Below are 27408 nucleotides of genomic sequence, written 5' to 3'. Positions count from 1 at the left end.
AATTTCAGACTGGTCAAGCCAGAAACATTTAGAGAAGTTTCAGTCAATTTTTGTAGATCTATAGATGTTTTACTAACTCTACAACTGCACCCCACTAAACCATCTCTGCTGCATGAGTACTAGACTAGTACAAAAAAGCCTCCAGAATGAGTGTTAGAATAGCCCAAATTCTGTAGAGTGAAAAATGTTTTGGTTCTTGTGTAGAAAAGTGGAAGTCCTCTTCATCTGAACTGTGCTAGTTTTGAATGATCTCCAAGACCTTTCCCCTCTCTTAGGTATGAAAATAACAAATATTGCCAAAAACAACTAAGTCACCTATCTCCTACTCATTTAGCTCTACAGTTAAAACGAGTTTGTTATAGCAAATCCCCTTGGAAAATAAAGCAGCAAATATTTCTGGTAAGTATTCTAAATTTGTAACATGCTGATCTGGTTCTGCTGCCATATGAGGTAGGATGTCCTTGGATATATCCATCTCATGGAATGCAGTGACATGGTTGCCCCACTAACTTTTGAGAAGTTAGTAGTGTGTTCATATATATATTTCTTTGTAATATCCATGATCTAAATAATTCACATAACAGTTAAAAGAAGCTTTTGTTCTCTTCATTCCCTGACAAACTCATGGGCCTAAATTCTAGTTCTGCATTGTGTGAGAGCCTGACATCCGTGAAGATATTTTACTAGGATCACAGGCATATTGTAATACTTCTTTTTAGATGGGACCTGCAAGAATTTTGTTAGATACTGGTACTTCATGCTGGAATAAGATGCACAGGGCTCTTTTAATCTTTGCTGCATAGCATGAAGAACTCTTTACCAGATTCAGAAGAAGTCTCTTATTTTTCTTCATGTCAATGTTAGGGATCCTCGTCAGGGAAGCCACAAAAATAAGCTAAACACGAAAAATCTGAAAAAAAATTATGTTAATTTTCCAAAATATGCCTACTCCAGGCTTTAAGTCCAAAATTGCATGTGCTATGCAAAACTTGCAGCTGAAGTTAGGAATTCTTTAGGAATCCTAAACATATGGCCTCTAGGTGTCCCACTCGACCATGTCATAATATGCTATTAGAAATTTCTATTTTGCTTTCACAGTAGGTAAGAGGTTTTGATTTTACCCTTTCAGGGTTTTTATGCCCTATCCCCTTTGTAAACCTGCAATTTTTAAAACAACAAACAAAAGCAACCCAGCCTCTTTCACACAATTAGTACAATTATTTATGGTTTTCCCAGAATAACTGTTTTCGCAAACATTAGAGGTATCACAATGCCTGTCTGTTAAATTTGTTTCATTCTTTCAGATCATGGATTTGGATAACAAATTATGAACTTTAAGAGTTATATGTGTAAGCTGTAGAGAAGTCAGAAAGTATTACATGTACAAAGTGACTCGAGTACATTAATAATGCACAATTAAACTCTTCAGTGTTTCCTGATTATTACAAAAATTGCCACAAAAAAAGTTACTTTTGAAAAATTATTGAAAATTCTACTTACAGGAATTATTAGAAACATATCATCTAGTTCTGATTTTATACATTCTTTGCTTTTATTAAGTTAAGATAGCAATGCTTGAACTGATTTATCTTTTTTTAAGGTTTTCATTTTACTGTTTCATTATACTGGGGGAGGAAGGGTGGTGTTTTTCTAGTTTTTAATTTATTTCATACCTAGATATTTTCCTAGCTATTCTTTCATTAGTATAGGGTGGGGTTTTCAATTGAAAAAAAAAGAAAATGTAGGCAACAAAATCAACTTCCTTGGCATGAAATACTCACAGAAAACAAGTATTCTTTGTAAGGAGAGCATGCTGAGGTACAGCCAGGAAATATGTCTAGAACTGCTTGGTGGAAGATCAAGCTAGAAGAATTCAAGTATGAAATCAATGAATTTATCAAGGAGGGTACCCAACTTTGGATCAAGATACATGATGAAAAACTGTATTTAACATCTTTGTTTTCAAGAAAAAATTACATTTGGTAATGTAACCAAATCAAAAAAAAAGGCTACTGGGCTAAATAGATCAATATCACGGTGAAATGCAATGGTCCAAGAACTGAAGAAGGTCAGATTAAACTGCCTAATTTTACTTCCTGGCTTTAGACTGTGAATAAACATTGTCCTTTCTGCCTAGATTACATTGGCTTCAATGCCAACCACATGAAGAAGATCCTATCCAAAGATGAGAACTGGCTGGAAAATCAAAACTGGCTCCATGACTTTTTCTGCCTTAATAAAAAAGGGAAGAGGAAAAGAGAAGAGAAGAGAAGAGAAGAGAAGAGAAGAGAAGAGAAGAGAAGAGAAGAGAAGAGAAGAGAAGAGAAGAGAAGAGAAGAGAAGAGAAGAGAAGAGGAAAATTGTGAAAATTTCACTTAAAAACTTTTCGTAACACCTCTTTTAGGGAAAAAACTTAACTTCATTTGTGCAGGGAATGATCAGTGTGGAACGCAATGGCAGCCTCTAGGTCACTAGGATAGAAAGCTTGGAAAATAGTGATAGGAAGTGCCAAGAAAACAGGCTGAAATCAGGATAAGAAACCTAACAGGAGGAAAAAAAAAGACTTCAAGGAAGTAGTGACAACCAGAATTTGTGTGGGTGTGCTATGTACTGTTTACTCTTTTAATGCATTAGATGTGGATCTACAGTTTGTATAGGTATGTGAATAAGACTGCACACAGAGTGGAGCCTTTTTAATCTAATTTTAGCTACATCAGTTTCGGAAGGCCCAATAGGGACTTCACTAATGGACAAAGCAAGCCAACACAGTTGACCATAATTGCCATTTAGTTTTTAGCTCCAAGCCCATTATACTAGATTTTCCAAGAGGCAACCAAAATACAGTATTTTAATGGATCTTTCCAAGTAAAATCTGTTCCTCTAGTGCGTGCATGCACTTTTGAAATTTGTGTTCCTAAAATCAATGGGAACAGCTAGCCACCATGTCTAGCATGAGCTTAGACTGAAAATAAATGTTTATCTAGACAACAGGCTCACTGGAGAAAAATAGTAGTTAAAACTCATAGTTTTAAATGCAAATAAGTAAAATTATTCACAGGCAGGGAGATTTTAAAGACACAATGGAGAAGTAAGTACTGAAATCCCTGGCAAAAGGGGAACGGAAAGAGAATGAAATAAACAAAGAAAATCAGTGCCCATTATTGTCTTTGAAAATCCTCTCCAGGGAGAGCTTAGTAATATGCACATACCAATTCGCCTTAAACAAAAGCCACCTTCAGTCAATTTTAAAGCTTTTCCTTATTAAAATCCTATTGATTGATCATTCTTCATCTAAATGTCTGACAAGCCAATTTCCATTTTCAAGGAGGGAAACATTGGTCTTCTTTTTCAGGCCATAAATCACTCAAACATTCTGTTATCAATTCTCAAATTAGTTAAGTAACACAAATTAATAAGAAAATTAAACAAGGCTGATTTCTTTAGTGAGTTGTTTCATTGGCGCAGCTTTAGCTTAACCAATCCATTCAGCGGTTTCCAGAAATGCACAGACTCAGTAGTAGTGACAAACACAATAGAGGTGGAAATAGCTTTTAATAACTTGTTAACTTCTTAGGAGTCCTAATTTAGCTGGCCAAAAGTACAGCTGTATGTTTTATGCTGGCTTCAATAGATCAATAAACAAGAGGAGTCTAACTTCAGTAAACTGATTAATGTATCTCACACCATTCAGACACAGGGTAAGTTGAGGTGAGATTTAAACCATTCTAAATTAATAAATTGGATTTGCTTACTTAATGAACCCTAAGATAGAACCCCATTTTATCATTAGTAATAGTACTTTGCAGAATTGTAGGTTATAATTAAAATTACAGCCCTAAATATAGTATCTCAAAATAAAGTCTTCCCTCTGCAATACTATATAAAACTTCACAAATCTGTTCCATCTGTCATACTTCCATTATATGGTAGTTGATTTAACTGAGAGATGGAAAGCAAATCTGTTCCTACCGATCAATCTTACTATTGAAAATAATCAGTCACTCATTAAAGTCAACTCAAGCAAACTACAATGCAAAAAGTAAATCTAAATAAGGAAGGTCACAAAGTTAGCAAATTCTAAGTGCAAATGATAACTTGCTTCGATTCTAAATCAAAGCAAGTTATCATTTCAGAACACACAGACAGCAAAATGCTGAGCTGTGTTAACAAAAACTCCCATTCTCCAAAGTGCTGCCTTTTCTTCCTCCTCTGCTGCTGAGCACCACCCTCACCTCCATTTCATTACACCAACATTTCTATGGCAAAATAAAGCAAGTAGCCAAACCTGTGCACCAAGATACCTGATATCATGACCACATATAATTTAATTTTCTGCATATACATCACAATGCATTTAATATATTCTGTGTGCTGCTGAAAAATGTATCCTAAATTATTAGCATTAACATTACAACTAAAGATCATTAAAAGAGATCAAACCAAGCTTAAGGTGATGTGACATTTTCAAGATGGGAAAAACATTCATAAAATTGGCATCATTGCTTTTCCTTGTGATGGTAAAAGACAATATAGTGAGTTTTCTCCAATCATTATTATATGTATATCTGAAAATAGCACTAAAAGTTTTCCAATTAACTGTTAGTGTCAGCTCTGGTACTTCCACAGGTTTTTCCCGTGAGACTCAAAACTAACCTTGGTCTAAATTACCAACAGTGGCATCTATACACTCTGCAGAATATAAGACAGCTTCATTTGATATACTGCTCACTGAAGGAAGAAATGCTGTGGGGGAGATTCTCAGTGACTGAACTATTATTGAAATGTTATACAAACCTACAAAGCAGTTGTCTCTAGATCAGCATGCAGTTCAGTTGTTACCATCCAGTTAGATGAACAGAGCATGATTTCCTTGGGACAAGGAAATTTAATTTACACAGATAAAGTGAGGTGGAGAGCATTAAAAATTTGAAGTGTGACTTTGAAATCACAATAGCAATGCTTGAATGATGCTGAGTACAGGTAAAACAACAACCTGAGTTCAGATAAATAGGCATGATTTACCAGTGTAAAAAAAAAAAAAGACACATCATATATGAAGCAGAAGTCAAACTTTACATAAAACACCTGTTTTCTAAATGCATCAATAGGAAAAAATAAGTTATTATGCTTTCAAATGAATTATTTAAATACACATAATAAAATTATTATGTTAATTAGATACTAACACAATTTATGTCAGCTTAAATTCTCTTAGTCCCCATATATAAATACAGATACAATAAACAACTTCAGTTGTCTGGCTGATATATCAGTGCCTAAGTATAAGGTTACTTTTCCAAGACATCCCACACAGTGAAAGGAAAATAGCAAATTTTGCAATATGTTGCTAAAATACTCTCACCACCAGGTCCACCTCCACCCACTTCCTGAAGACACTTCTACATATGCTCAAGTATTAATTTCTCCATCAGACAGATTCGCCCAGAGGTATTTTCAATCCTTAAATATGTACAAAAGCTATTTCTAGTATATAACTGCTTAGTATTTTTCTTTATCAATTCCCAAACCAAATAATTCAGACTTTCACACAAAGAAATATGAAGAAAACAAAAATATATTCTGCTTCCTCCAAACGCTGTTAGAAATTCATTATAAGCAACCTGCTTTGGAAACCTTGGTGGATAACTGAATGTTAAATCCCCAGATTATTTTAGTCCTTCCTTCTTTCTACAGATATACAAGCAAAACCATAAGATATATAGAAGTTTGCTCAAATCTGATTATTGTACATAGTCTTATCTTAAGGAAGTTAAATATCTTATGGTCTTTGATTATATCTTAAATACTGAAACTCACTGAATAGCAGGACACACTGTACCTCAGTAATGCTTAAGGAGGGTGCAATTCAATAAATTCATCTCCTGTAAAGCTACAGGGTTGCCATAGCAAAGTAATATACTGACAGGATCCAGGAAAGAACTATTATGTCAAACACTTCAAACATGCATATGCCTACACCAAATCCCCTCTCTGTCAGTAACTGGTTGACTGGCAGTCAACAAAATGCTTGATTTCCAACCTTGTGAATCAAGATTTTTTTTTAAAATATAAAACATAACTGTATTGAGTTATTTGATTGCAGTGATCCCTGAGAAAAATTAATCTTGATTTGCAGATAGGCAATTTGACAGGGCTTCCTCTAAACTCCCAATACTTAATTTTCATATCTGAAGGGACTGGTGAAATACAATAAAGGTTCCCTGCATCTCTTAAGAGTTCAGGCTTCTGACTTCATATCCTAAGTTTTCTAAGTGCATACATAGTTTTGACACAGGGAAGAACCACGCACCTTGAATCTTTGGTGGAAAGGAACAAAAATCTTCCAATCTCTCTTACACATATGCACAATGAAAATTGCTATTATCTTTGGTCAGGACAAAATATCTTGTTTCCACCAAACATTTAAAATTTTCAAGGAGCTCTATTACAAGGAGGTTTTCACAGTGCTGTCTTTGTAAGGAATTCTACAGAAAGAAAAATAATTGAAATGTTAATAGGGGATGGCATTTTCACTACATTCACGGTTGGTACATAATTCAGAAATCCACTCTCATTTTTTTCCATTAAAAAAAAATGCACTAATTCTCTTTCTCTTCTATGTTTCATATTCTGTTTCAGGTTCCCATGCATATGCTAATCTATAATTTCAAGTAGTGATCTTCACACAATATCACAATGAAACAACCAAAAATTAGTTTCTTTGGCTTTGTATAATGGAATGCAAAAGACTCTATTCATTTGATTTCAGAATGGATCATTAGCCACTGTATTCTTAAACCATTTAAGAGAAATAATTTGAAATCAAACAATAAATAAACCTAATGCATACCTCTAAGCAGAAAGTAATTAAAACAGATAGCAAACATTTGCTTTATTGTTTCTTTTCCCCCCTAAATTATGATTTTTGCAACAGTTCTTAAAAGGCTTTCACTTAAACTGCACTGCAAAAAATGAGATCATATTCATTGTATGCTGTTCATTAACTCAACTGATGGTGTTTTAATTCCTACAAGATCCAGAGTCTGATGTTCTTTTTGCAATTTGACATAGCTAGTGTGTGCTGAGAATAATTAGCTTCACTATCACAGAACAAATGGTTTCTTTGCAAAGTACATACACCATTTTTTAACAAAGACTATTGGAAAACTTTGAAGGTGTTGCTGGTCTTACACAGAAACAATTCTTTCATTATTAATTAACTTTTCTGTATCCTGATTTTCCCTAATGAACTAATAATCCATGTTTTATTTTGCTGGTAAACACTAAGAACTAAAAGATGAGAAATGACACTTAGCACAAATATTATGTCTGCTCTACTGAAACATGTTGGATTATAAACAGTAAATGCAATTTAAAAGACTAAGGATTAATCAGAGAGACAACAGCAAGGAAATTCATTACAATTTACCAATTCATTACAATGTCATTACAGATTATTAAACTATGATGGCATATTGCCCAAGACTCCCCATAGAAAGCCAAACACCACACCTATAGTTTGGAGAACATATTATGTTAACATATGTGGGTATATAAATGAAGTTAAACAGTTATAATATTCAAAAATATTGTTCTACTCAATCTATTCTCAGAACTACAACATGGTATCCATGATGTGACATCTGGAAATGTGTTTTATGTTAAAATGTTATGAACATCATCAAAGGCCAGAAAAACACCCGAAAGTCAGTGAAGGTGCAACCCGATGCCACTGTGGGCTGATTTCACTGGTGGTCTGTGGCTGCCTGGCTAACCCACACAAACACACACAGAGATTGTGGGGAAGTACAGGTTAGACACAGACCCAGTAGCTTGCAGATGCAGAGTGCCCAAATTTAGAGAAGTGCAATCCATCACTAATCCACTGCCCCAAGCCTGATTTTGGGACCAGCCAGAGAGAACACTGCCTTCTCTCCTCTCCCCAGCTGAGCTGTGCCAATCGCTGCAGCACTAAGTGGGGCATGTGTCAGGTAACTTTCAAGACATGCATGTTTGTGTTTGCACAAGTGACATTTCCTGCACAGAGCCCCTCCTTCCTTGTTTAGCCCACTAACAAATTGAGCACAACAGCTTTCTATTGTCTACAGTTCAACTCCTCCTCTCCCCATCACAACATAGTCAGAATCTTCACCCCAAATGCTGGTATTTTTTGTTCCCCATGCCAGAAATAACATTTAGACCATATTGTATTCCTTAAAAGCCCAAAGCAAGAGAACTAATCCTAGAGTCCAAGAACAACCACTGGTATGTCTCTTATTTCTCATTCCCCAAACCAATGATATCCAAGGTGTTTTTGCAGAAGTAGTATCATTAATCCCTTACTGTGATAGCATAACTGTGTAGGCTCCATGAGTTAGACATAATCATTGGCATTTAGTCCAATCACACCTCCTTGAATATCACTCAGATGGGAAAAGGCAGTTACTGTGATCTTCAAAAAAACATGCAATGCTAATATTGCATCCAGAAACAGTAATTAGAGTGGAGTTTTTCTCTGACTAGCATATGAGTATCATCATCATGGGATACAGCAGTAATCCTAGCCTATTCTCATAAAGTTTCACATTACTTGGGAAAGAACAATAGAAACAAACTTCAACAATACATAAATGAGAACTATTTATACAACTGAATAGTCTTCAGACCTCCTATGTAAAGAGACAGGAACACCAACCTGAACTAGGGACAGTAGATAAACTGAGAGAGTTGATAATGCTGAGATTTAGCTACCTGTACATAAATCTGATTTTTCTATAACACTGACATTCTACATAGACCAGGTAAGAAGTTTAGAAACAAAACCAAAACATAAACAAAACAACAGCAACAATAAAAATAGAAACAAAATTTGAAAACCCAACGCAAACCTAAACCAAAGGCCTCTAAACCCCAAACCCACCCAGAATACAACCTTGAGACAAGCACAATGGTGGCAGGTGAGCACAGTCACCCAGCTAAACCAGTTCCTCAGCACACAAGGTACTGTCCCACAGTGCTGAGATGAACACTAACCCTCAGCACCTTGGACAGAGGCTTTGGGAAGCTCTGTTGATGTGAAACCCTTTTCTGCTTCTATTTGTTCATTAATGGAGCCCAAGCACCATCTTGACAGCTTACTCCTTATTCTTACATCAACATTTGGCAGTTAATACACATGCACAGCTAGTAAAACAGATGAACTGGGATAAGCTTTAGGTCACCCATTCCTTGGTGCAGAAACCATAAAAGCCTAAGATTTTGCTACAAATTTATTCATACATCAGAGAGACACTGTAAAGATATTACCCTTAAAACTTCCTAACTCTTTTACAGAAAGTGAAATATTTTCTTTGAGCTGTAGCCCAGTTGTCCACAGAAGTTAAATTATTTTGTTTGCTATTTCTCCTTGATATGTCAGAAGAAGTCATACTACCAAATAAACACAAAATAAATTGAGCAGCAGGATGAAATTAATTATAATAACAGAATAATAGAATATTCAAAGTTTGAAGGCACCCACAAGGAGAACACAGTCCAACTCCTGGTGCAGAAATTACACCATGTGCATAAAAGCATTGCCTGAAAGCTTCATTAACTCTTCCAGGCTTGGTGCTGTGATCACTTTCCCGGGGAGCCTGATCCAGTGCCCACCCTCTTAGATAAGAACATTTTTCTAATATTCAGCTTAAGAACCCCCCTTACAAAGTATCCTACTATTCCCTTGGCTCCTGCCATTGCTAACCAGAGAGAAGAGATCAGTGACTGCCCCTGCACTTTCCCTCATGAGGATGCTGCAGACCATGATGAGGTACTCATACTTAATAAAAATCTATTAAGAATACAATTGTTTTAGAAGAGGTGAAAATAATATATACACTTCCATCCTGATTAATGTAATAAAATATTGTCAAAGTTGTGAGAGTTTATGGAAAGGGAGAACAGAAATCCAAATCAGTACAGTATCAGTGACTCTACCTTTAAAAAACAGAAGAAAAGCCCAGCATTGTAGAACAAGATTGTTTGCAGGGTCTTCCCTTGGCTAGCAAAATTTGTCACATTTATAATAAAACATTACACTACTTCCAAGATGAAAGGAAAAGGGGAAAGGGTAGAGAACAGGAAAGTGAAAGTTATTATTTTAACAATATGAAACAATTGTGATTTTATTGACCCAGTTCAAATTGTAATTCTTAAAGCTAGTGTAAGCACAGCTAAATTTAAACCTCTAATTATCATGTAGATTATACTTAGAGGAGACATAGGAGACATTTTGCTGATGCTCATTGCAAGAAATTAATATAAAACTAAAAGAAAAAAATATTTCAAAGATGCACTTAAAAATTACTATTTGGATCCACCTGCAGGCCATTTCAGAAAGACTGTAGCTGAGGGGATGAGACAGCAGGGAAACCCATTCAAGCTGATCCAATTTAGATATGCAAATTTTATCTTGTGTGTTTGAAAAGAACATTATGGCACAGGATAATTTGCACCTTGAGTTCCAAAGAATAATATTTCTAATCTAATGAAAACATGCCTCCATTGTTCACTTTCCCACTCTCCAGGTTCAGGCCAATCTACTGCTCTCCTACCCACTTGAAACTGCCCATAAATTTTTTTTCATAAATATTTGAAATAATTAATTAACACTAAAACAAAACAACAACAAACCCACAAAACAGAAAAGGAGGAGAAAAAGGAAAATAGGCATTAGTTTTTGCAGTTACCAAAAAAAAAGCAATGTTACAAGTGGCTGACTGATGAATGATACAACCTACAAAAGTAATGGGCTTAATGTAATTTCCACTCTAGGGATGAAATGCTAAATGAAACAATTGCAATTTAAGATCACATGTTTGACACAGTGCACTGATATCTGGGTTTTTTTGTCTATTTTTCCAAATAGTGATTTTAGCGTACTGGTAAACTTTTGTAAAAGCTGCACATGGTTTGGGATGTTTCAGTGGGAACACCTTTTCTAAATCACAGCTTTAATAGACACATCAATTCATACTGGAGCAAATTAAAATATGTGAACTACAGTACCAGAAGTGTAACTTGTACCTAAGTAATATTTATCTGTATAATACAATTTTCTATAATTCTATAATTTTAAACCCAAAAAGAAATATTATTTAAATCACTCAATTCATAAAAAATTAAAGTGTAAATTAAAATGTTGAAATCATTGAAATAAACCTTGATTTTTGTGAAATTCACATTTCAGATGCGCCTTTAATTTAAGAGAGGAACAATGCAGTTACACTATGTTAAGAAGCACATTTTGAGGTAAATTGAACATCTTTGTGGAACCTCTCCCACTTCAAACAGGTACAAGACTTATCTCACATTGATCCATTCTTGCTCACAGTGGTAATAAAACAACTAAGTATTACTGAAGATAACAGTTACAAGTCCTTTAGCTACTAACCCAACTAAACCTGACAGTCCGTTAAAAAAGGTTAAAAAAGAAAAACAAATACTTTAGAAAGAAGTTACTTCCAGACATTCACTACACACAGCTGGTCGGACTGACAGTTTATTAAGAACATAGCTCTCCAACTACAAAACCCAAACAGGAGAGATTGGTAGCAACAGAGATCTGGAAGCTTAAATTTCCAGGAGTATGTCTGCCTCCATCACAATGCCTCTTAGTTTTTTAGTAAAGATCAAAGTAATTTTGTAATATGTAATCTTTATAGATATATTGTAATGACATCACAACTACAGGTCATGTAAACAAAAATGCAATTAGAAGAGAGACCAGCAAATAAAAGGTTAATCTGCTGAAAATGAGCTTAATCCAGGACTCCTTCTCTGCTCTCTGTCCAAAACAATTACTGGAATGGCCCCAGTACTGATATTAGTGGGAGCTGGCACAGATTGTGAATCAGGAAACCAGCACAGGAAAAATGCAAGACCTACGCTTGTGCTGTCCAAAACAGAAGAGCCACAAAAATAACTTGGTAACAGTAAGTTTGAAGCACCCCGTTAAATAGTGCACAAGAATGAGAGTTCTGAGGGTGCTGTGCTGCCATGACTTGTGGGACAGTGAATGAGCTGAAGGGGCTCAGCAGCAGGCAGGACTGTGGGCTGTGCTAAAAGAGCTCTCTGTGGGAGGGGTCTGGAAATGGAAATGCATCAGGAAACCTCCCACTCTCCATCAGATGACAGCTAAACCTGCAGTGTGTTAGAGAGGGTGGATCTTGGCTTTAGAGGAGATGCTGCTCTACCACAAAGTTTTTTATTAATAATACCTTCATAAAACATCTCTTTGTTTTGTGCCTCATTCCAAATTGCAAGCTTAACCATAGCGGAAATCTAATAAACATGTAAGGAAAACTAAGGAAATTAAAATACTTCAAAATTGATGAAGTAATTCAGAAATTTTCACACTTTGAAAGGGCACTCCATTTGTATGGGTTAAAGAATTCACTTGACATCCCTTTGAGTCAAAAGCACTTAGCCACATGTTGCAATAAGAACTACCTTCATCATTCTAGCATCCCTCAGCTGCTGTCTTCCTCACCTCTGCCATTAGATTGCTTTCAGCTGGGCCTTCTGTGGCTGTGATGTAGGATTTTGAATACAGAAAATGCTTTACCTAAATTAATAATTTCAAAAATAAAAAATAAATGTCTTTTCTGTGCATGTTAAACTTTATGAAAGATGAAGGTTTCCAGATATTTCAGTCAGCACCAGGATTCACAAACTACTGAAATAACACAACATATTTACACAACCTATGAGCTGTACTAGCAAAACATGAATCTTACTACACATCACAATTTGCTTTTCTTCTATTTAGACACCTCCTTCATATAATTTTGTTTATACAATAGTATAAATGTATACCGTATAGTATTTATGTATGGTAATTATGTTTTTCAAAATACTATTACAATTAACACCTTCCTTTCCTACTTTAAAAATAGCCCTCCCTTTCCTGTTAAATGTGCCTTCCAAGTAGATTGGAACACTAATTTCCTCTATATATTTGTCATAGGGCAAGGGAAGAGTACGACCCAAGATTTAAAAACAAATCCTTTGACAGGAAACAAACTCCTCAACTGAATTAATAGGTTACTTAAACTTTATTATACCAACTTATGTAAGTAGCAAAACATCAAACCACAGTTAATGGGGAGGAAAATTGCTCTGGGGGAAAAAAAAAAGTGAGGAAAAAAATAATCTTTCAAACAGACTTCATAGATCCATCTATTATATATTTGTTTGTGGTAAAAATAAAAGAAGGCAGGTGGATGTAGAAGCAGACAGATTTTCATGAATTCCAACCGTATTCTGTGTTTCAACATACATCATAAACAAAAAAGGAAATTCAACACATTCAAAGTGTTTCTAAACAAAGCTTTCATTCACTTCAATCCTCTCTCCTGTCATTTAAAAATGATCCTTCTAAGAATAAACCCTGAAATCTTTCCTTGAACTCCAGGGAGAGACTTATTCCAAACTGAAAGACAAGAATTTGAATTAGATAAGTAAAAACTCTTGTTATAGCTACTACTTTGGTATTTTATGTGGTCCCTAATTCAGAATAGCTGTTCACCAATTCACAATAGCTGCTCACCATTGCCTTTCAAATCTACCAGATTATCCAGCCATAAGAACACTTGCAGCCCGGTAAATATTTGCAGTATAGCCTCTGTTTTGGTGATTAACAATCCATAAAGAGATTTTAAGCAAAGCTGTCAGTTTAATCTAGAAGGGCTTTACATGCAGTATGCCAGACTGAGTCGGACAGTTTTAGTAGCAAGGCAATGATGCAGCTACAGCATCTGAACGAAGGCAGTGCATTTTTAAGAACCCAGGGGAGTTACAGCCCCATTTACTCCATCTGTGATACACCATGGGGGAAAGAGAAGCAAGGTTTACTATGTACTTATCTACAAAATATGTTGTCAAGCAGTTATTTTCAGTACACATAAGTAAGTATAATGTTTGGAATGTGTATAAAACATCTGGAATATGATTATTTTCAGCACAAATAAGCAATATTTTCATATTCTGACATCAAGTGTTTTTATTACAGTCATTCCGTGTAATTTCTGAGAGCAATAGTTTTCATTAGAGCTGACAGTACATTTCTTCGTATTGAAGCCACAAACGTTTGCCCCTTTAAAAATAAGCAGACCACGATGGCCAAACCAAGGTAAGCCCTCCAAGATCATTCAGACCAATTTCCGGGTGATTCTTGCCCTTCTCTAGCTTCTACCTTCTGTTTTCCATTCACTATTGCACCAATACAGAAAGAGAATAATAATAAGAGAAGTTGTTCCTGGCTTTATAAAGCAGAACTTCACAACACTCACACATGTACCTTACAGTACTCCCCAGCTAAGGACATCTTTTCACCTTACCTATGCCTCTGGTGAAGGGTTATATTATCCCGGCAGCAATCTGACCCCAAAAGACAAAACTCAGCTCCTAGAGTGATAAACAGAACTTGATATGCACAATACATTTTCTAAAGTAAAGCAAAGCAAATCCCTTTTTTCATTTAATGTAATGTAACTAGAGAAATGCACAAAACACAATTCCTACCTTTTACAATAAGCTTGAAACTGAAGCTGCTGTCCCAACATTAGCAAAGGTGATGAACCCTAAATATTTTCAAGTTAAATTTGTCATTAATCTGTTGGCAGCAGAAAGACAGAATTCTAATTTAATGAAGTCACAGAATATGTCAGAATTTGACCTATTTTCTCCAGACTGAGGTGAACATGCTATGTTTAAGTAGACGGCTTAGATATTGGCTCTAATACCCAGCAAGCTCAAGTAAATATGCACAAATAAATCTGCAACAGAAAAGCTGTGTTATAGTAAAGTGAACTGATCTACTATTATATCTCAATGTGCCCAGTTTGATAAGACCCTAGAATTTACTTTTACCAAAAAATAATAGATCACCTGAAAAGAAAGTGACAATGAGGAAAAATTAACCAAAACAATGGTTGAAATAACCTTACTTTTGTGGAATACCTCATAAGTTGTCATATTACTGGTTATTTTCTGATATTATGACTAAAGAGGCTGACCACTTCCTACTTGCCATCACACCATTTTAAAATTTGCTAAATTTTACGGTGTACTCTGAAGACTAAAAGTATGTAAATAATGTTCAATTACTGGCATGATTAGTCTGAGTACACTTCAGATATTTTCTCACTGAAATCTAATACTGAGAAGATTTACTTTTTGGACCTGTAGTTGATTTATTTTCAGCAGGTATAACCTATGCAAAATCAACATTGTTGATTCCAAACTGTGTTGTGGAAGTTCAAGTTTCTAACATCTTCTGTAGCAATAAATAAATAAATAAAAAGGTTGTCCAAAGCTTGCCTTTTTAATGTATTTATTTAATTAATTTTAGAAGAGAGCACTGGCCTGGTTATTAAAATGCTGTCTTGAGCTAAAAAATAGAACAATCAGTGTTGTGGTAAGAAAAGACCGAAAGATGCTAAGCAGTGCTGGTAGTTGCTCAGGAATGGGATTTCACAGAAAGGACAAATGTTTTGCATCAGTCAGTATTGCTGCTCAGAACCCAAGATTTCTCACTGCAATAAAGTTTATGTTTACTGGGGAGATCTGTATAAAGATACATTGTTTGTAAATCCATGCTTTCTAACTATTCTAAGAAAGAATCTCAAGAATTCTGATCACAGTAAAATTATATTAGTAATGTTTCATTCTTAAGTAATTCAAAACTATAGGTTACTGTTTAAGAAATTCATATATGAGAAGCTTCTAGTGTTTAAAAAATAATAGAACTTGGAATCAATCAAAATGCACTGTTGCTAAATCTCCCAGTTAAGGTCACTAAAGGTACCTTAGGCAAATTTTGTTATACAAAATGTGAGAAGCTATAGATGACTGCAAAATTGACTCCATTAAGTGCTTGAAACTCTTATTAACTCATAATTATAATTTGTGATATTATGTCTTAAGTCTTCTCTATAAAACTTCTAAACACTTTCATTAATATATGAGGTTCTAAGCTATAGATGACTGCAAAATTGACTCCATTAAGTGCTTGAAACTCTTATTAACTCATAATTATAATTTGTGATGTTATGTCTTATGTCTTCTCTATAAAACTTCTAAACACTTTCATTAATATGTGAGAGCACATATAAATTAAAATGGATTCATATAACTCCACCATTCTACCAAGAGTTTGTTGTTGTTTTTTGGGGTTTCTTTTTAGTTTACAGCGTAAGAAAAATATCAGACAGTTCAAATATGGCATTATTTTAGTACAATGTGTTCCTGGAGAGTTCTCATACTTATCTCTCCTTGTTATTTCAACATCTATCATTTCATTATCAAAACTGCCAGGGAGGCATGAAAGTTAATGGAACACATGTCCTAATCCTGAAAAGACAGACTGACACTTCAAATTACAGATAAAGCAAAAGAGAAACATATTATCAGAGTATTTATTGTAAGAGGTGCTGGGGAAAAAAAAAAAACAAAAAAAAAAAAAAAAACCACACACTAAAAAGAAATCAAAATCCAAATAGATTTCTTGATGGAATGTCTATTTGTAGTCCTGACTTCTATGATTTTACTGAAAAAAGGAAGTCAAGGAATCACGGTAACACAGAAGACAGATAAAAAAATACTGAGATGGATTTATTATCCATAAACCAGAAGCCCTACAGAATTACATACTACTTTAATTAATTTATAGTCCAAGCAAACTATACACTGAAAGTGATAAAGATGTAATTTCATTACTAGTACCCATGGAAATGCTTCTCCTTAAGATTCAGTTATCAAACTGTGTGCAGGATCTTGTTTCATGCAGAAAAACAGAAAAAGAATGAAGCTAACACGAACTACAAAGAGAAACCAGCAAATATTACCAAAGGAAGCAAAAATAAGATAACCCAATGCCTAACTTAAATACACATATTTCTATTCACATAGTAGACCTTGCAACAGAAAATATTTAGCTGTACAAGAGAGGTCTGAGATTAATTACTGAATGAATATGTATAACAAATACCTCTAAAGCTATTTTGTAATTCACCTTGTATTTCACCTTGTATTGCAAGAAGATTTATTTATTTCATTTTCCTGATCATTTCCCTGTATTTGTATATAAATTCATATTTCCTATATGTAGGCTCCTCAGAGAGGCTATTTGGCAGACATGGAAGGTAAGACTAATCACTGAAAAACCAATAAAAAGAAATATTATCCAAATGGGATACTTCTATAAGGTGGAAGCTTCTATAAAGCTACTTAGAAGTAGCATTCTCAATCACTGTGTGAAGGCAGATAAAACCTGGAAATTACTATTTCCTTGTCCTTTCCTTTCCTTGTCCTGTGTACCAGCCTTATTTCTAAAACCAGCAAAACAAAACCAAAAAAAAAGCTTGCAAGAATAAATTCAAACATATAACATGAAGACAGTAATTTGGATTATACAATAAAATATCAACAGAACTATCTTCCTTTTTTGTTTACACTTCCTTGTATCTTTCAGTTAAAAGTTTTTAGTTTAATCCTTGCAAAAATATATGCTCCACCTCTATTAGGTCTTCATTCTACTTGAGTGTAATTATTTATCAAATTCCAGTTATTTACCAAAAAACAACTTACTTTATGCATATTCAACAACTTTACACTTGTTTTTAAATACAGGGCTTGAAAGCACAGTTTTCTGATGGACATTTGTGAGGAAGGGTTGTGGCATGGTAGGCGCTGTGGTTGCCTGGCCACTGAGGAAGATGCTGGGGAGGAAGGCACTTGTGATGGCTTTTAGGGCATGTGACACCACCAGGCAGCACGCCTTGGTCAGCACTGCACCAGGAGCAGATCTCTACAGCAAAATATCCAAAATATCCCCAGAAGGGCAAGAACACACCTGCAGGCTGAGCATGGGCCACCTCAGCCACGTGCCTCAAAGCTGCCAGGTGCACTCATGTCCTAGGAGGCACAAAGCTCTTGGCAGCTCTGCTTGTTCTCTAAACTCCTCAACTCTTCCAAACTTCCTTACACAGACAGGATGAATATTTGTGCCAAAGTACATAACAGGACACCTCCCTTTTAATGACTAAACATCTATTCATTTGTAAAGGGAGGTTAAATACTTGAGAGCTATCGAGGGAGATAATGGTGCAACATTTCAGTATGCAAATCTAGTCCCAAATCCCCTTCTGTGCAAATACATGTGTTACCAGTACGTGCAGCAAGCAAAGTTTCAGGACTAAGCACTCCTGCAGAACACTAAACATCTATTCATTTGTAAAGGGAGGTTAAATACTTGAGAGCTATCGAGGGAGATAATGGTGCAACATTTCAGTATGCAAATCTAGCCCCAAATCCCCTTCTGTGCAAATACATGTGTTACCAGTACATGCAGCAAGCAGTTTCAGGACTCGGCACTCCTGTAGGATCTGGAATAAGTGCTTGTCCTTGCAAATTCCAAGAGGAACTGTATAAAAGCAGGAATACAATAACTAAGAAATCGCATCAAACGACAGCATTTGAACACTTTTAATTACCAAAAAGGATACCTTTTCCACTCCTAGTTACAGTTCTGAATACAAACATCAACTGATTCACCAACAAGATGCATTATCAAATCTCTTGAGCTTTCAAATCAGTATTTCCACAGAATTTCCATGAGGAGGATACATACCACAACACTTAAGAAGTTTCCTTTACTCTCTGACATAACAGTAAACATATCTAAATTGGTAAATTAATTAGCTCAATTAGCTAATCCAATTAGCTCAAGCTGTTAAAATTAATAGTTCAGATCAGTAGAAGAAACCCAAATGGTCAATATATGTCTGATCACTTGGGGTTCACATCCTTTTATTCTATTCAACAAAAGAGTAGAAATCAACAGAAATTATTATTCTTGAAATCTAAAATTCTCTGTTTCACCTCCTACCATGAACATTTTAAAGCTACACAACCTGTCCATTGATACTATATCTTGTATTTTTCATGAATAAATATTCTTTCAACTGCTTCAGTCCCGCATTTTGAACTTCACTGACAGTTACATTTTTCACAAAATTGGAAAGGACACAGATGCTTCAATACTTCATTAGCATAAAGAAGAAAACATTCCTTTCCTTGTTTCAAGGCTGACCAGCAAGGCCATTGTAAGATTTTCCTCCATACATTTTAATAATTTCTCTTAAATTTGAAATGTGTTGACTAAAAACTTTAGGTGATATGGAAGCCTACTTGCCAGCTGATGCAAAAACACAGTGTTCCTGGCAGCATCCCATTGCTTATTTTCACTAAGTCACCAAAGCTCTATTATTGTAATATATTGTATATTCATGGTCTTAACACTTCAACTCATACAAAAGAGCTCAATATTCTTATTAAAAAGTATAAACTCATTAAATTTCAATACCCAAGTTACATTAAAAGTGAAAAACAATGAAAGGCTTTTAGAAGTTCACTATTTAAACAACTTTAACAAATATTAAAAGAACAATGTCTAGTTTAACCTGGGTATGTTGGCAGTCACTTTAAAATATTGTGCTTCCTGTAAAATTATTTCTTTTAAGTATATAAATAAACCTCAACATCTGTGTGGAAAGGTACATGAACAAATACAAAAAAGGAGGATTAGGCAAAATACTTCTGAAAGGGAGAAAGTTCAGGAAGACGGGTCAGAACCACTCCTCAGAATTTATCTCCCTTCCCTCCAAAATACCAGCTAAAAGCTTACTGCAATTTATTAGGACTGGGGTTGCTTCTCAAGCCTCCATTAATTGTCTCCAGGACAGACAATAGCTAAAGAAATCTGCTCAGCTTTTGTTTGAAAAAACTCTTTTCTTCACATATCTGTGCAATCCCATCTGCACAGAATGTTCTGAAACAGAAGTTACACAATCCAGTCTGACCTGCAATCTGAGAGTTCAAAGATAAAGAGCCTTTTTCAGCATAAATCAGTCAACCATACAATCCATTTGATTTCTTTTTCTCTATTAATCAAGTGCATGAACTTTCATACTGCTAGGCTAGGAAGAATGGGTATAATTTGCTCACAACTATTTCAGAAGTACATGCATTTTTGATGGAAATGTGCAATATTGCACTGCCTGTGGTGTTCTGAATACATATCTTGAATAGGATTCATCAGTGTCCATTGTTATTAACTACTTTTCAGCTATATTTCATTAGAGTCAATAAAGACCTAGTCAATAAGATGCAATTTATCTTGCCTGGGAGTATATTTCTAAAACCAGTCAGAAGAATCTTACCTTAAAATATCAAAATAGACTCTGAATATAGAAGGGCCATATTACAAACTCAGCTACAGACACCTAAATTAGATTACGCCCATGTTATCTGGCTTTCAGATTTGGAGTATGTTCCTTCCTTCTGTAACAATAAAAAAAATTCTATTTATATGGTAATTACAGTTCTTCAGCACCTCCATTCATAAAGCACTCTATTCCCTGTTCTCATGCTTTTCATAAGCTTCCCTTCCAGCCAATCACTCTTTTGGATTGAGAAACATTTACAAAATTTGGACCATAAACATGTAATAGTTTCCAGGTCATCCTGAAGCTTTCTTACACTTCCAGGATGATACACAACTGTAGAGATCCGGCGAGGCAGAGACAAGAACAGCCTCTGCAGCCTGCCAACAATAATCAAATGCAGAAAAACACAGCTGCCACAGCCAAGCAAAAATGCTCTGAAGTCAGGCTGGAATGTGGGTTTGAGAGCTTAAGGTTGGGCTCTATGGGATAATATGTGTACACTATCACCCAGCAAGGCACGGATTTTTATTATATTAATTGAAGTTATTGTCATCATACCTAAAGTTCCCCTCTTTGATCATAACTAAAGTGCATAATGCAAGATATTTGTCAGGGATGGAACTTTCCTTACCACCAAAAGCTGGCCTATAGCTTTTATACAGCACTCCCCTCCCAAAAAAAACCCCATCAACTATTTCAAAAGGAAACAAACTAAAATAATTATTACTTAAATAATTTAAAAATCAAACTTTTCACTGAAAGAAGAGATTATGGAGTTGCAGAATCTCAGCTCAGCCTTGGAATTATCAAAATCCAACCAAGCTTATCTGTGTCCACTACTACACAGAGGGACTTGTGCTCCTCACACCACATCTCTGGCTACCTGCAAAATATGTTGCCTCAGAGTTTCACTTGTTCCTAGGATTTACTGGACCAGATTTTGCTTGGCTATTACCAAACTTACACTCCCCCAGGTATTTCCAGATCACTACATGTGATCCATTCCAGTTTTCAAAAACACATTTATTTTAATTGAATACTTTTAGCCCCCAATATTTATTCCCCATCTGAAGGAATTTATGCCTCTTATACCAAGTAATACTAAAGATTGCTATCAATGAAATAAACAGGGGGTTTTGCAGTTTCCTCAAGCAATATTTATGATATTTTTCTACATCTTCTCCTGCTCTTCTGCAAGCTTTTAAACTATCAACATCAATCACCGAGAACACTTCCAGTATTGATTTCACAGATTAAAACATGTCTTTTAGTCTTTCTACTAAATGCTGACTTTTAGCCTTCCCTGCACTATTTCACAGTCAGAGACTGAACTAATATTTGTCAAACTGGTTGCTCTTGAGGAGTTACTTTTTCTTCTCTGACTCCCTAAGCCCTCTCTAGAGTCACTGTTTTCCTCAGTCAAGAATTCAGGAGCTCTCTGAAAACAAGGTCTACATTTCTTCTTTCTAGAGGCATCATTTTGACTTTGTTAGACCAAATCATGCTTTACCTGCATAAATCCATATTACCAGCCAGTACAGATTACTCTGCAACTCTAAAAAAGAAGTTATAGTTATCAACCACAAATTTCATGGGCACTGATTTTAAAAATTAGTCAGTCTATTATGTAAAATATAAAATATCACTGTTTCCTGAAACAAGTCTGTACAACATAAACAACATAATTCAACAATGATCCCAGGTTTGGATTTTTTTGCAGTGTGACCAATAACAGATTTTTCAATCCGGTTGATACATATTCCTTCATAGTTTTTTTTTGTTTGGGGTTTTTTTGTTTTTGTTTTTTTTTTTATTTCTCACTTCTAGACAGATAGTAAATTTCTATTTAGAATTCCACTAGGCACTTTCCAAGTCTTATCAAAGCCTGGCTACTCATCTTTGTTAGATAACATTAAAATGCCTTAGAGGGTATATACAACACATGTAAAATAGGGTATAAAATACATAAAATTGAGGCTTAACTAGACCAAATGTAAGGTTCAGCATCTGGGTGGGGGTAGCCCCCAGTATCAACACAGGCTGGGAGATGAGCAGGTTGAGAGCAGCCCTGATGAGAAGGACTTGGGGGTGCTGCTGGATGAGAGGCTGGGCTTGACCCAGCTATTTGCACTCACAGCCCAGAAAGCCAAAGCCTGCAGGGCTGCATCCAGCTCTGGGCTCCCAGCACAAGGACAGGGACCTGGTGGAGAGAGTCCAGAGGACACCACCAAGATGATTAAAGGGATGGAGCACCTCTGCTGCAAGGAAGGACTGAGAGAATTAGGATTTCTGAGCCTGGAAAAGACAAAGTTTTGGGGTGATCTAATCTCAGACTTCCAGTACCTGAAGAGAGTCCACAGGGAAGTTGGAGAGAGGCTATTTACATGAGCAAAATGTGATAGGACAAGGGGGAATTGTTTCAAAAAGAGTAGGTTTAGATTAGATATTAGGGAAAAAAAATTTTCAGGGTGGTAAGACACTGGAACAGATTGTCCAGAGAAGTTGTGGACACCCATCCCTGGGAGTGTTCAAGCGTGGGATGGATGGGGCTCTAAGCAACTTGGTCTAGTGGAAGGTGTGCCTGCCACATGGCAGGGGGCTGGAACTGGATGATCTTTAACGTCCTGTCCTGGTTTGGGACACCCCAGGACAGGTCCCTTCCAACCCAAACCATTCTATGATTCTATGAAAATACAGAATTAAAGACAAGGTATAAAGAAGTGTCAGTCAATGTATTTCAAGGGAAAATATGTCCCATCAAGCACTTTTTAAAAATCATTATTCTTATTGCAAGCATTCAACTCTTTCTACACAACACTTGGCTCATGTGTTCAGTTGTGATGGTGAGGAAACGTTAAAAACATTGGAGATATTTCAGCTCTAGGAAGGGAGGGTGGGGAAAGGCACCGTATTCTGAGTTAATTTGAAGGCTGATAGAGTTGAAATTGTCAGCTGTCAATCCTGTGGAGAAGCGTGCAGATTTCAGAGATGAAGTGCAAAGACAAAAAGAATTAAAAAACCTTAAACTCTCAATATGGTAGACTCAAACTCACAATAATCTTGTGTAATTTTTTTCACCGTGAGATTCACAAGGGTCTTAGGAAAAGTGCTACAAAGAGCAGCCAGCACAGAAGCAGGTGCTGCTAAGGGGCCCCAGTGCTCAATATTCAATATACACTGGTGGCCAACAACAGCATCCACAGACCAGAGGGGAACCTGTCCCTGGCTGCAGGCAGGGACAACTCCAGGGACACAGTAACCCCACCTCCACACTGTCAAAGAGGAACTCGGCTCTGTAAAGGCCTAAAGATGAAAAATGAAAAAGAAAGAAAGACAAGAAAAAAACCCCATTCCACTGGTGGAATATTTCAATTGTACATGATGAAAAATGGTCACAACTGAATACACATTAAATATCTATACATTAAACAAAAGCATTTATACCAATCAGATTTTTGACATTCATGCAAAATCACATAATTTTAATATAATCACAGTGTGACATAATTTTAAGAGAGTCCAGCTGAAATAATACCAGACAAGGTGTATATGCAGTCCATTATTGTGGATTAATGACAGCACGTGTCTTTCTGAGTCACTACTGTTAGACTCTTATCTTACAGACTCTAAAAGACTCTATCGTGCAGTCTTATAGGAGATGAGATTTTAGACTTCAGAAATAATATCTTTATAACAGATTTTCAAAACAACTTTATTTCAACTCTAGCAGAAGCCCTCATCCAAACTCCAGAAGATAAATGCTGAAAAAAATAAGTAAACAAGCAAATCTAGCAAAATTATCAAGTGGAAACAGTGAACCACAGGTTTTAATATCAATGTAACATCTTAATTAATAGTCCTATTGGAATAAAGGAATCAGATCAATAAATAAGCTTAGGTAAGCAGGAAATACTTCCAAAATTAAAAATTTACAGAAATACTTTTTTAATGAAATAAATATTTACCTTCTGCATTCATGAAGGAGAACAGACAAAAGCAATGTTAAATTTCCCATGATAGGTAAGAAAAATTCATGAAACAGAAGAGTAAGAGATGCATCAGCACTAAAATCCACCAACTGATTGCACCCTCCCACCAACCACATCCTCCAAGAGAAAGAGAAAACAATAATCCTATTTTTCCTACAGTAAAAAAAAAAAAAAATTATTAGAGATTCCATAAAAATAAAATTATGTCCTTTGGAATGTTTCTGTAACGTATATAACAAGCTTTGCGGTTAAAATGTTAGTCTTAAACATATAGCTAATGAGAGTTATGCCTATACTTGATATTAACTATTTCCATTGAAAAACTATATTTTAGTTAATCATTACTAATTTAATCTAGCTATTTTGCAACCACAAATTCCCCTTAGGGTGATTCTTGGGGTCATGACTTGGGTTTGTTTTCCCTGGGTTCTATTTATGGAGAGGGGAATAAGAAGTTAGTTCAAACAAACAAACAAAAAACCAGAACAACCACAATTTAACAAATAAATATCTGGTAATGAATTCCCTAAAAATTACTATTGTAATACTTTTTCAAGATAGAAGAGTTTGAAGTTTAGCAAGCAGAGAGTGTCTGGCACCAGAGATATACCTTTTGATTTACTCAAAACAAGAAAAGAACTCTTAGAATTCTAATAAAAGTTTAAGAATCACAAGTCATGGAATTCCTAACAGAGGCAGTAATAGCAGAACATCAGCCAAAGATTTCATTACACCAACATTCTGTATGAACCTCATTACACAGGTGCAATCCTGGCAGCATGAGAAGCATTGCTGCAGCAGCCAAGCATGGACCTTCCTGGCACTTAATTTTGTCACTGTGAGGCAGACCTGGAGCAGATTCCCTTTGTTCCCACACTGTCTCCAGTGGTAAGGAATTAAACACTAGGTAAGGAATGAAACACTAGGTAAGGAATTAGAAAAGATAAACTTGGACAGAAGTGTGGTTTGAGGACAGGGAGGAGGGGGGAAACTGTGGCTGATACTGATAATGTTAGTTCAGGATTAAAACATTTCAAACTGGATCTTACCTAAAGCAAAAAGACCAAGTTTCATACAGCATGGGAGCACCCATTCCAAGGCTTCTGGTACCATAATCTAACACTTCATAAGAGAATCAGGGAATTATTTAGGCTGAAGAAATCTTTGCAACCATGGAGTCAAACTGTTACCATGGCACTGCTAAGTCCACCACCAAGCCATATCCCTAAATGCCACAACTGCACATCTCTTGAACACTTCAGGGATGGTAACTCATCCACTTCCCTGGTCAGCCTCTCCCAATGCTTGACAACCTTCTCCATGAAAAATGTTTTTCCTAATATCCAATCTAAGCTTCTCTTGGTTCAATTTGAGGCCATACTATATATTTTGCCCAAACTTTTATTCAATTCATTTGAAATATGTTGTAGTTCCATATACATTCATTTTAATAGCAGATCCAGTTTATGCTTTGTTCTTTAAAATGTAGAAAATCTCCTTTTAGATGTACATTGAATTCTATATATTTAAACTTTATCACTATGGTTACACTGTGAATTACACTTCATTTTTACACTTTGCTACTAAAGGAAACAATTCTAGTGAGTAATCCAAATACTATGTGTTTGGAAAGATTTGTGAAGTCCAGTGTACTGGAAGCTGTCTCAAAATATCGAACAGTAGTTTTAAAACCACAAAGTCCAGTTTCAAAACATGGTAGTCTTGAAAACAAAAGTCTTCAATTATCTAATCACAGATTTCTGAACATGTTAAACAGCTTTTATTTCCCCTGCTAAACTACACAATGCTCTGTGTCCTTGGAGTCTGTCCTCAGTTGCATTCAGTTACACAAAGACGAGCAGAGCAATGATTGACATAATCTGAAGACAAAGCATTTTTCCTGAAAACTGGTTTTCCATAATGGTCTTCCTAATAATGCAGCTGCTAGCCAGGATTACAATACACCGTTTTTTAACTATATTGGGAAGCTGGGTTAATAATGGGAAAAAATGTCAAATTACTCAAGTAAAATTAACAAAAATAATTTAGTTTCTGCTGAATTAAGGAAGAACCTTTTACTTTTTTTACATCCAATTTCAGAAAAAAATAACTATTCCACAAGCGATATTCAATGCCTTTGCAACCTCAGGAGACAATTCCACTGTTTAAAATATCATATGGTATGGCTTGAATATGTTTTACACTTAGTGAGTATCTATTACATAACTTTCCTCCACTGCCTTTAATTACCCCATTAAGCAAGTTGGTATTTGCAATTGCACTTACAGCAGCTGCACTAGAGCTGCAGGGCACAAGAATATAAAACCGAGAAGAAAAATTAATAAAACATTATCTTTTCCATTTAGCAAGTTCACTTTCTTTTTAAATGGAAACATTTGTATTAGTAGACTACTTCAGCACTGTAAGATAATAAATCACATAAACCTTGTATTATTCAAGCCAACTGAACCACCAGATAGAAGAATCATCATTCACTAACAGCACAATTTGCCCTTAGGCTTTTCTCATTTTATGGTATTTCTGAGGAGTCACTTTGTATCTGAAATTGTTATTCAAAACATAAAAAGTGGTGCAAATAATCCAAGAGAAATCTTTCTTGTTCTAAACCTTTTATATAGAAAATAATTTAGAAATTCATTTTAATATGTTGCACATCTTTACTAATCTAGACACACTTCTGAGTAACCAAATATGAAGGTTCCAATTAATTAAAAAATCTGCAAGTCATCACGCATTCTTAGAAACAGCTTCCAAGTTTCAAGACCAGTTATTTTTCAGCTAGCCTATGTAGCTTACAACACACTTATTAAATACTGCAGTAGTCATTACTATATAATATTTTAATAATTATATATAATTATTAATAACTATGTTACTTATTACATCCACATATTCTCTAAACATTATGTATATAATAAACACTAATAAACAGAGCAATGAGAAGTATCAATTTCTTCATTAAGAGCCATTGATCTTGAAAAGCCAATTCCAGAGTGCTACTTTGCTACTTCCAGGCACATGGAAGCCCTTATCCTCAGCAAATAGGGAATCATACTTCTACCATACATTAGAATACTGACAACCTGGGCATGCAGATGAAGGAAGCAAAGCAGCTGTTTTGATTTTGCCCA

General features: G+C 35.4%; 1 protein-coding gene across 2 annotated transcripts in view; it reads right to left on the bottom strand.

The window, feature by feature from the left end:
• THSD7A (thrombospondin type 1 domain containing 7A) overlaps positions 1–27408 on the bottom strand; it is a 265269-nt gene that overhangs the window by 193418 nt on the left and 44443 nt on the right. The window contains exon 5 of one of the 2 annotated variants that reach the window (XM_039711276.1): positions 18386–18463. The exons of the other annotated variant lie outside the window; for it this stretch is intronic. The gene's annotated coding sequence lies outside the window, so the exon portion shown is untranslated. The remainder of the gene's footprint in view (positions 1–18385; positions 18464–27408) is intronic. 2 annotated transcript variants of the gene reach the window in all.

Source organism: Passer montanus, unplaced genomic scaffold, assembly GCF_014805655.1.
Source record: "Passer montanus isolate IOZ18808 unplaced genomic scaffold, ASM1480565v1 scaffold10, whole genome shotgun sequence".
In the NCBI taxonomy this organism is placed as follows: domain Eukaryota; kingdom Metazoa; phylum Chordata; class Aves; order Passeriformes; family Passeridae; genus Passer; species Passer montanus.
The sequence above is the reverse complement of the archived record's forward strand: the minus strand, read 5'-3'. Positions and strand labels throughout refer to the sequence as shown.